This window comes from Dreissena polymorpha, chromosome 5 (assembly GCF_020536995.1).
Source record: "Dreissena polymorpha isolate Duluth1 chromosome 5, UMN_Dpol_1.0, whole genome shotgun sequence".
Lineage (NCBI taxonomy): Eukaryota > Metazoa > Mollusca > Bivalvia > Myida > Dreissenidae > Dreissena > Dreissena polymorpha.
The window spans coordinates 105,166,546-105,179,498 of record NC_068359.1 but is presented as its reverse complement, the minus strand read 5'-3'; the positions used below and the strand labels follow the sequence as shown (position 1 = coordinate 105,179,498).

General features: G+C 35.8%; 1 pseudogene; it reads right to left on the bottom strand.

Annotated features, from left to right (window-relative positions):
• LOC127881239 (polyamine-transporting ATPase 13A3-like) overlaps positions 1-12,953 on the bottom strand; it is a 99,845-nt pseudogene that overhangs the window by 75,304 nt on the left and 11,588 nt on the right.

Genomic DNA, 12,953 nt, shown 5'->3' with positions numbered 1-12,953 from the left:
ACACACCTACAACATCGGCATATGTACTCTCACTGCAACACACACCAACAACAGAGGCAAATGTACCCTCACTGCAACACACACCAACATCAGAGGCATATGTACCCTCACTGCAACACACACCAACAACAGCGGCATATGCACCCTCACTGCAACACACACCAACAATATAGGCACTTGCAACACACACCAAAAACATAGCCACCTGCAACACACACAAACAACATAGGCACCTGCAACACACACAAACAACATAGGCACCTGCAGCACACACAAACAACATAGACACCTGCAACACATACCAACAACATAGGCACCTGCAACACACAAAAAAGCATAGCCACCTGCATTACACACAACAAACATAGGCACCTGCAACACATACAAACAACATAAGCACCTGCAGCACACACAAACAACATAGGCACCTGCAACACATACCAACAACATAGACACCTGCAACACACACAAACAACATAGACACCTGCAATACGCACAAACAACATAGACACCTGCAGCACACACAAACAACATAGACACCTGCAACACATACCAACAACATAGGCACCTGCAACACACACAAACAACATAGGCATCTGCAGCACACACAAACAACATAGGAACATGCAACACATACCAACAACATAAACACCTGCAACACTAACCAACAATATAGGCACCTGCAACACACACAAACAACATAGGCACCTGCAACACACACAAAGAAGATAGACAACACTCAACAACAATAAAGGATCCTGCAACCCACACAAACAACATTATTACCTGCAACACACACAAACAACATAGGAACCTGCAACACACACAAACAACGTACGCACATGCAACACACACAAACAACATAGGCACCTGCAACACACACCAACAACATAGGCACATGCAACACACACAAACAACATAACCATCTGCAACACACACAAACAACATAGGCACCTGCAACACACACAAACAACGTACGCACATGCAACACACACAAACAACATAGGCACCTGCAACACACACCAACAACATAGGCACCTGCAACACACACCAACAACATAGACCCCTGCAACACTCACAAAAAACATAGACCCCTGCAACACTCACAAACAACATAGCCACCTGCAACACACACAAACAACATAGGAACCTACAGCACACACCAATAATATAGCACCTGCAAAACATATGAACATATTAGGCACGTGCATCATCAAACAAATAGATACTGAGGTACGACGTGGATGTATCGATATTATTTACAACTAACTAAAAATAACCATTAACCGAGGCATCACTTACACACAATTTGTCTTTGGTGACACATGGTAAATGCCATGGTACTTTGGGAAATATCAATCGTCATTAAATGAAACAGATACTGTTACTCAAAACGCATATTCATGTACAGGGTGCTTTGCGACAGTGATCGCCAGGGCATAATTTAACTATTAGTACCTCTTTAAACAGCATTCTAATGATTGGGGTGACATGGATGTCGATGGAGTTCGATCCGTACGTCCGTTTCCGATTTCTGAAGACTTCGTTGAAAGACAGGCACGCCGCATCGTGAAAATAATTGCAAGTGACGTTATCTTCGATACCTCTGCGAAACAAATACAAATTACAAAGTGAGTTTGCGTGTTAAGTTGACTTTTTTATGCAAAAAAAACAAAAGTGCATGGTGAGCGTCCGTCCTCCCGTCTGTCTGTCGAGACAAATTAGATTAAAGAAGAATCGTTACGCGCGAGTTGTCATCCTACGTTTAAAATAACGTGAAGGTATGCCCTTTTTTCAAATTAGATTTGAGTTTATACAATTTGCTTCATATTATGACATGCGGCGTAAGGGAGTATTTGTGACTTAAGTGACAAACACTACTTCCTGAATGCCATCAAAAAAGAAGATAGATATAAAGAGAAACTGGTTGGTACTTACTTGAGTTTGGTGAATTGCGAATATTCGGAGTCCCAGATATATTTTATCTTTTTAGTCACGAAATACCTTATAACGCTAGATCTCTGAAATGAAACAATTCTGTGTCAGAATCTTTCTGTACATAGAATTACATTTTTTCTTTAATTGAAAAACACATTATACATGTATTTTGACCAGGCACTTGAGTGGGACTGAGACTAAATGTTCAAATATAAAATATGACTAATATATGAGTACTAGTCCGATTTGCGTAAGTTAGTAATCAATGCCCAATTTTCAGCATCGTCCTGCTATTCTTGGTGACTATCAGCCTTATGAAAAAAAAAAGAATTTACCAACATTTGGAGATGATAAGAATTATTTCTAAACAAACTATTGCACTTGCAGTTTCTTTTTCATATATTGCTATATAATCACAGAAATCTGTTTTATTCGGATCTACAAACTGCATAGGTCCTACTTACGAAGGAAACTTGAACCTTTCATAAACATGATTGTCTTCAATGTTGCCCTTAAGGGACTTTACCTTTGCGTGTTCTACGTCCGCTAGATGGGTGATGCTACCTTCGGACGCAGACCGGGACTCCTTTTCATGAACCACGTGCACGCTACAACACACAAGAGAAATGTCCCGTTTTCTCTTTTAAGTATTTAACATTTAAATGCATGTCAGGGTGCGAAGGATTCAGGACAAAAAATTTAACATAGATACAATTTAATTGTATACTAATCTATACAGGATCATACCATTGGCTTTTAAATCTATACGAGTATAATTGATTCAAGTGATATACAGATACTTTCATTATACATTTGTACTTCTAGGTGAGTCCATAACGGCTTTTATAATTTAACAAATTTATATTAAACAATGGTGTGTTCAAATGCACACATGGGTATTTTTTAACTTACAAAAAGTACCTTTATTACTGTACAAGGGTACACGACCCCAACCCCTGGCACAGTTAAATTGTTTGATTGTACATAAATACACGTATGTATTATTATTTCAACATACGGCAGAGAAGATTATGTAATGGATTAAAAAAGTGTGCTAATTTCTTAGTATTGCAGATAATGATTCTTACTCGGAGATACGTGGTAATCAACACATTTTCTTAAAGAGAGAAAATGTTGACAACGGACGACAAAAAATTATGAATGGTAGCGACTGACCACAATACTTACAATAGCACATTATGATCGTACAAAGCCCAATGTGAGATAATTGTCCAAAACAAAGCAGAATTGTATATTAAACTTTGTTAGACATGTACTTACGGTTGACCGTCCTCTGTGACGACGTGCACACGGGACACGAACCACTGTTTATATTCGTCCTGCAATAGAAAACACAATACAGTTATGTGACGTGATCTTGTTTTACAACGTTTAAATGGTCTATTATTTAGATCGTTTGATCGATCTATTCTAGAATGCAGAAAGCAAGCGTATTAGCGAACTAACCTTAAGAATAAGGACTTACAGCCCGGTCGAGGGAGCACCTCGTGTTCATGGCACGAACCATCAGGTGCGGAAGCCAGTAGAAAAACAGCCTCAACAGCCCCGCAGTTAGCACGATGAACACCCAAGTGATGGTGGTCTTCACAATGCTGCTTTCATAGCCGTACACTTCCTGTAAAGCAACCGGAATGAAACACATTTCAAATAATATTACAAAATATGTTTAATCTATCATTTTGCTATTTTCGTTATTTTCATATGTTACAATAGCTTAAGCTTATTCCTGTTAGTCATCCGATTATGGAAAATATGTTGTAGCTTGATATTAAAAACGGCTTCCTTAAATACCGCCAACACACTTGACATTAACTTAAAATAAGGTAATTACTATGTTTAACATATCGTTAAAAAGAACACTTAGGAGACGTAGCCGAATAAAGAAACGTGTCACATTCCGACATGTGCGATTATTCCTCAAATCTAGGTGGACTACACATCATTCGGACTGTTTTAGTTTTACATTAATACATGCCTTGTTATTTTATTTTAATCTGACATTTGAAACGTGGTGCATGTATCTTAATGCGTGACATTAAATAATTTGCAGGTTCATTCTTGTATTTGTCCAACTCCATCTTCATTAAAATAATTATTGAAATAGAAACAAAAATAACCACGAACTATACATATATATACAGACTAGACAGATACCGTAATGATATTAAACGGCAAATATTATACAGAATTACAAATAGAGAAAAAAGGTCCCGTGCGCAAATAGATTTCCAAACTAACCGGTAACACACATTTTTTTTTAAATGAAATGTCGCATGTTTTTACAATATTTGTTACCAAATATGTTGTTAAGAATAAACATATCTGCATATTGATTCATAATAAACGAAACCTTAATTGTCGTACGAAATGCATAATAAGCCTGAAGAGGCGTTATATTTAACTCATAACTGTGATTTAAAATTCAATGATGAAACAGCACATGCCTCTTGCCAAACACATTCTCAAACTGATGCATTTAAAGTTAACTCATTATATTTGCACATCACTTCACGTTGCTCGTCATACAAACGAAAACGGACTGCAATAATTTTTAGGTACCATATTAAAAAATATGATAAAAGTCGATCACCACAATTTTAAGAAGACTGTTTTGGTGTAATAATAAAAAACGATGGGTATACCCATTTATACAAGATGGAAAGTAACTTCGTTTCTTTTTCCTGCTTCCTTATTTTAATCATTGAATAAGAAACATTTCGTTATTCCTAATTCAAGCTTTAAATATGTGATACAAGCTCTTTAAGAAAAAATATGAACAATTCGTAAGTAAATCAAAATAAAATAACTAGCAAGTAGCTGAATAATATATGTTTTATATATCCCATTCCGTTCTCTGGCGTAAACAGTTACTAAGGGATATGTAAAAGTTGCAAAGTCATTTCAATACGTAACTATAAATGCAAGACTGCACCGGAAGCAGCGGTCCATGTAGCTCTAATACACTGAAAAGTTTAATATTAGTTGTAATAGCCTGTTTTTCCATAGTTTCTTTAAGTAAGAATACGCGTTTTCTTCCTCATGCAACGGAACATTCGGCAACCTTCAACCTCGGCATACGATTGACATGACGCCTTATCTATGATCGCTCCGCCCACTAGAATTGATCCACCAATCAGCGATCGATTAATCGGGCGCACTCGTTAGCAACGACCTGTCCGCCATTTTCTAGATAAGCTACATGTATAGGTTCACTTTTATTCCAACGAGTTTCTTTTGTTTTCCTCTTAAAAAAACGATTAAAAATGGTTAAACGGTGTCAATGGAGATTATGTAACTCGGACAGTCGATATCCTGAGAGATTAGATGGTGACATTTAATTTATATCGTTTCCAAAGCCGAAAAGAGATCTTGAGAAGTGTAAGAGATGTATAAATACATGCGGTCGTCACCACGAACAACTGAACGTCAACATTGTCAAAGACAATTATAATATATTTTTATCGGATATACTAGCAGATTTAAATAGTTTATGTTATCGATCTGATTATCACATAATATTTCACTTTTTTTTAAATAGTTTTATCAGTTACTAGGTCAGAAGCGAGGTTCATCTGCATTACTTAAAGAGAAATAAAACCCAGCATGAAGCCTAATTCATGCTGTGTTTTATTACTCTGATAGTAATGCACTAAATTGACATCATACATGTTATTTGAAGGTGACATGTGATATATTATCTTATTAACGGTATCTACACATTTGCACTCATGTGGTGTCACCAGGGACCTATACAAACAAATTTTGTTTGTATAGGTCCCTGGGTGTCACCAATAAACACTTTTAATCCACACTAGGAGCTCGAATGCCTAGATCTCATTTTTTAAACGAGTTTCGTTTATTTTGTTCGGATTAAAAAACGGAAATGAAATATGGCAAAAACGGTGTAAAAAGGGTTAATGCAACTCTGACATTTAGTATCCAGAAAGATAAGTTAGATGATTTAAATTTATACCATTTCCAACGCGGCAATGCGGTCTTGACAAGAGCGAGTGGAAGCTTCAAGAATTACCGAGATCCCCTTTATAGAACATTAATTTATTTCACAAACTTGAAATGTCATATAAGCAATAACTAAGCATTATTAAGTATGTATTATGTCACGTGTGCATGTAAAATGATTGAGAATTTTGGTACCCAATTCGTGTAACTTTACGAAATCCCCGTTCAAAATCGCGCTTCTGTGTGTGTCAGAAACAAGTGAAAACCATTTTGTTTTACTTTAATAAAGACGTATCGATAAATGCTATTGTAAAAGAGTTATTATTACTGATATTAGTTAACCAATAAATGCGGTAACTTCGGGGAAGTCGGTACCTGCGCGATCGTCTGATATTGGTAGCCTTATTAATTTATAATAGCCTGGCCGTATTCCATTTCGTAAAACGCTTATTTTATAGCATACAATGTCCAAACTTACTGTGTTGTTTTTGCGCTTTAAATTATAGTGATTGATAAATGTCCCATAAGCAATGTTTAATATGATTAATATCACTTTTATACGCAATAACGTGTGGGATTGAGGTACCCACCCGGCGTCAGAAACTGCGTAAAACTTCGCCGAATTCCCAGTTATAAAGCGCTATTTCGTGTCAAATACACGGGTAGGGGGGGGGGGGGGGGGGAATGTTTCGGTAATAATTTTGTTAATAACACGGGTAAATACCGGTGAAGTGTTAATTTATTGCAAGTACCACCATTACACGTAAAAACGGGTTCGATTTCGGTAAGCGCGCAAGCGTTTGAGAGCGTGTTTAATGTACCGATTTACCCGTTATAAATAGCTAATGTTCTCTTTAATCGTATATTTTTTGCATTTGCAAAATAACTAAATGGCATCAACCCCATTACAAGTGTAATATGGTGTTAAACAAGTCCATAAAATCATCCGGAATATCGCGTAAATCTATATGCAGTCTATAGGCAAAGAAGCCATTTTGGTGTTAGCTTGTCTAGGTTTTCTTCCCGCTGAGCCACGTGATTAAGTGGGCGGAGCGATCACTGATAAGGCGTCATGTCAATTATGGACCATAGCGATCTATAGAACGACAATTGCCCCGATATAGTCCTAAGCCGATCTCACTTAGTCGTATTACTACTACTTGTGTCAGACTAAACACATAAGAATAGTTTGACCAAATCGACCTACTCATTGTTATTATGTTGCATTCTTTATGTAATTGTAAAGCTAAAATATGGTTATTCTCATTGCAGAAGAGTGTTTAAGTGTGCATACGCGAGGATCATGTTTCATAACATTGGTATGTGTAATCCAAAAACATCTTAACATTTATCCTACCGCTTTTTGACTGTCAATGTTTATCCGATACTGTTATGCCGGGCAGATTTTTGTTCGCATTCAATATGTGCAAGTGTTCTTTGATGATTAACATAAATTTATTCTAACGTTTTTATGGCATTCATGGTTTAACCGATAAGCTCATTCCGGACTGCTTGTCAGTAAATATGTTTAAACGTTCTTTTGAAATCAATCTTTGTTGACAGTAACAAATAATCACTTAATTGGCGTCGCCCTAGAGGGCGGCGACTAGTATGTAATGCATTTTTTTCGCTTATGGGAGGAGACGTTATTTTACGGATCAATGTATATATTTTTGTTTTAAGAATATCTTGCATAGTGGTGTTTTTTTTGTGTGTAAATTAGTGAAAATAAGTACTGCATTTGTGCCTATTACATTTATTACAACATTTATTGCCAATAATGCAAAGCTAATTGTTTTAATTAATAACTGATCCACAACTGATCACAGGGGAAATATCACAGGGACTGAGCAAATACGCGAAACTTTCTGGTTTTGTATAAAAACAAAACATAATCAAAATATATTTATTTTGTGTTTTTTTTAATTTGCTTATTTAGTGGAGAATCAATGTAGTACGATATTTGACGACCTATCGCGCAAGCAAATTTATTGGAAGGCGTAGTCGTACGAAAACGTACAATGCATTAGTTTATTAATAGACATATAATAACGATCGCTATACACAACTTAACCAAATAGCAGTACATAAGTGAATGTCAGCCGGAATAGCTCAGTTTGGAGAGCGTAAGGCTGAAGATGTTTACGCAACAGTCATCTAAAGGCCTCCGGTTCAATCCCGGGTTCCGGCACGAACCGAACAGTTAGGCGGCTGACAATTTTTTCAGTCAGGTTAATAAATATAATAAAGCTTTATTTTATGTAGACATTTTAAAATCCATTTTACTTCTATTGCACATTTTTATTAAAATTAATGGATGCAACGTGGTGACAACGTTAATTAATATTTCTTACATCACTTTAAGATCTTATAAAAAATACACGTGTTTTTATATTAACAAATAAATGCAAACAACACATCTATTATCCATGTATTTTTAAGGTTGTCTATCATAGGCCTATCCCTACCACATATAGAGCGCAAAGCGCGACACGTATTATTGGTTGTAACAATGAGTTGCGATAAAGGAAGCAGCCGCTTATCAAGGAGGAGCTGTGTCCCAGCAACCCGTTTCCCTAGAGTCAAGCACTCCTCGGAGTTTTTTTTAAGAACCACATATAGAGCGCGAAGCTCGACACGTATTACTATCCAGGTGGTATGGGCCCTTTAGCATTATCCGACCATTACGCCCATAGTTATCTTCCTTAGAATTTGAGAAATGTTGAAATCCTTGTTCGAAGTCCAAAATTTTCATCCGATTGTTCCCAAACTTTCACAGGTTTTTTTATCAATGAGGACCCAACCCAAACTCTATATGAGCAATATCGGACCATAAGTCCAGAATTATGTATCTTTGAATTTAAAAATAAAAGTGAAAAACTGCTTGGTTAGGCGATTATGTCAACATTTTTCATCAGATTATTTCCAAACTTACAGTGTCTTCATATCAATGAGCATTTTTACCTCATTTAAAATGAGAAACATCGGGACAATAAGTCCAGAATTTTGTTCTATTAAATTTGACAAAATAAACAATTTCCACTTGTTTAAAAGATTTCACAACTTTCGTCTGAATCTTTCCAAACTTGTTAAGTGTTTTTATATCAGTATTACTCGAACCCTATTGAAAATGATGAATATCGGAGCAATAAATCTATTATGATCTTTTACTGAATTTCAAAGTATTGTGAAATGCAGCTTCTTTATACAATTTACAGTTTTCATTCAATTGTTTTTCAAACTTGTACAGTGTTTTCATATCAATGAGTACTCAACCCCTATCGTAAATGAACAACGTAAGAATACGTTCAGAATCATCTCCCCTTTTAAGTTGAGAATAATATGAAATTATGCTTACAAGATGAAGCAGATTTTTTAAAACCTACACAGTTCTGTTCCATTAATGAAAACTGCACACGGATACCAGTAAAAAAAGGAAACCAATGTAAATAAAATGAACTATGAAATATTTGGGAGTTACAACACAAAATCATAGATAATGGTTATTTGGGGGTTATAACACAACATCATTAATAATGGTTATTTGGGGGTTATAACACAAAATCATAGATAAAGGTTATACCAGTATCTTTTTCTATTTTGTTTGAAATAATCGGCCAATATATTAATATTTACAGTAGAAAAAAAATCGTTCCATGTAACTTCATTGAGTGCCTTTTACACTGAAATTCCCGACGCCCTATGATGCTTTGCATCAGTACTTATCTTGTACTTAGATTTAAATATTAACTGATAACGTAATCAGGCATCAACGGTGCATCATTCAGTTCAAGGACGCGCGTGCTTCAGCATTTTGAAACGCAGTCGGATTGAAATACGTCACGCAGACTTGTATGGGTTGAGGTGGATTATAATAATAACATATTGTATAACATAATATTTGGAACGTATGGCTCGAAGTGGTGAGATATCCATAGTCTACAGTAATATTGAATAATTCCACAATGCACTATGAACATGAACTGTTCCAAGACAGCATGCTCGACTATTCCACCGCTTGATTTAACGGATATAATTATGACACCATAGTATATTCAAACTTAAAGTTGAATATTTTAAAATAAAAGCAAGACATGTTTGTTAATACACTATTGTCACCTTTACCGATTCAGCTTATTGCTGAAGCTGACGTTAAATTTAAAGCGGGTATATACGATTTTGTCAAATATTTATGAATTTATATAAACTGTGAAAAAAACTTATTATACATATATTTCAATATAAATTAAAATAAAAGTTAAGAAGAACATGTGTCGAAAAATGCGAAATAAGCCAGATATTTAATTCTGAAATTGAAAACGGCTGTACAGCCGAATTCGCCAGCATGTATACCAATATACATGTACGATGTGCATCTAAACTTACGAGGGGTGTTCCAGAAGTTCGTGGATTTTCGCTATAACTTTCATTTGGTAACATAAATGGACACACAAAAAGCATGTTAAGAATATTTCGTCCTTAACAAATATACTCTCCAAATATCATGGAAATACATTAAACAATAAATATATATCAGAGATTTAAACATGTGCACAATGCGCACACCGACGCACGTGTAACGCTTATGTTCAACGTCAATGACGTTATGAAGTTAACAACTGTCAAATCTTTTCCACATAATCACCTCCAACGCGAATGCACTTTATGTGTCGGGAAATCCACTTGTCAAAAGTGTCTCTATACCAGTCAGCGTCAAAAGACAACACGATTCGCTTTGCTGTAACTGTAAGTTCCTGTTTACTTGCAAAGCGAATACCGCGCAACTGTGATTAAACTTCCGTGAAGACGCGGAAGTCCATAGGGGCCGAATCCGGGCTGTAAGGAGGACTTAGGCGTTGTAACGTGAAATTTGCCGTAAATTCTGTTTATCAACGACATTTAAACCAAATTTAAATTCGCGTAACGCTCATACTTATAATAAAATACACGCGTGCGCCGCATGTCGTTACTGAGGTCTCTATGGCAACGCGTTTCAAACGCGCTTTATGGAATTCATGCATTTTTAGCTTATATATAAAGTCCGTGATAATTGGGTTGTATAATATGTAAATTTCATTGACTTTTACCAGCAAACTAATAAGTTATAGCGAAAATCCACGAACTTCTGGAACACCCCTCGTAGTTTAACGGTTTATAATACAAAGACGAATGCTTCGGTTATTGTAGGAAAATATGTACGTCACTACCGGCTCGGGGCGCTAAATTGTCTTTGCTGCATTTTATGAAATTCGGCTTTAATGTATAATTTCTCTTGCCTATTTTGTGTTATTGTAACATATTTTATCAATATATTACGATTAAACACATATAAAAAATCGTATATACCCGCTTTAAGTTGAAATCTTTGTGTACACACGGCCGTGCGTAGGAATTTTTACTAGGGGCCCAACCTTATAAATATGAATTTTAATGAAAAAAAAATTTAAAAACCTTATTTTTTATATGAAATTAAATAGGCCTTTTCACGTTTTGATAGATTGACAGAATTAAAAAAATGTTTCAGATTCGCAAATTTTCGTTGTAGTTATGATATATGCGAGGAAACAGTAATACTGAACATTTACCATGCTTTAAGGTAGCGCACCTCTAATGATTTCCCGCGATTTCTTCGAAGGTTGGAGAGCCTACTATTAGGTGCCGTAGCCTAGTGGTTAAGGCGATAGACTAGAAATCTTTTGGGATATTCCCGCGCAGGTTCGAATCCTGCCGACGACGTATACTTTTTTGCGACGCGTTTTATTTATTTTCTAACGTAATTTGATTTAATATGGCATATAAGCTATATGTATTGTTAAATATGTTGCAATTTTTATGCACATTCTTTAATTATTAAAATTAAAACAACGTTATGGCGAAATTGGGTGATTTACTGTTGAAAATACGAACCATGCATGTTGCATTTTTATTTTTATTTCAAAAAGTAAACGGTAAATCTGTCTATTTCTTGGTATTTTTGCTGTATATAGTGTTTCTATAAAAACTAAGTTTAAAATATGACTTAAATGATACTATTTTGAATTTTATGACACTTTGTTTTTAACCGACCCAATTTTTACTTGGCTGAAATCACTTACATTTCATGGCGATCTTCCATAGATAAAAATTTGTAAAAAATAAATGTCTGTAAAAGAATACTTTTTTCATCTTGTTTAAACTTTAAACACCTTTACAGCATCTGTACACACCAAATGCATGCCAATATTTGGAAATTTGAATGAATTATGGAACTTTTATATACCCCAGGGGTGAAAATAAACTGGACAAAAGCCGAGCGTGGGGGTGGTTTTGAAAAAATCGGTATATTTTTTAAAAAGCATGGAAAGCCTACCTACAAATTTGCATGTAGTTCAGTGAAATGATGCTGATTAAGAAAATAATTAATTAGATTATATTTGGATATGTGCCCATTAGAGGTGCGCTACCTTAAAAGATCCATTATATACATCTTTTGACGAGATAATGAGCTGATTTTTGGTATGTTTGTCTACCTACATGACCTCACCAGCACCCGATTGTATAAACAGTTAAACCGGCGGTTAACCACATACCGGCGGTTAAAAGTCGGTAACATGTTGGTTACTGGTCGGTAAGCGTTTGTATAAAATTTGGTTAGTTATACCGATCGGCTAAAACCAGTTAAAACATACCCTGCTTCCCTAGGTGGGTAAGTACAAGTAACCGAGAGGTAACTTACACAAAATGGCCGCGGCGCGCGACATTATAAAAGCACACCATCGACGACCTTCACAATTTCGACGAGTAAAAAACAAATTGCAACGACTGACACTTTATTTGACTTAATTTACAGGGCAATACGATTTCCGACTTCGCACGACGAATTTAAGGACGCACAGAACGCGTTTCTTATATTCTGTTATGGGTATGCCGTGTGTGATCCGATGCATCAATGGCGCCCATGTTAAAATCATTTCTCCGAGAACAGGGAACAACAAAAGTACAAACAAAAAACAAACCACGTTCGAACTAGTAGATCGTACCTTTAATAATCCTCA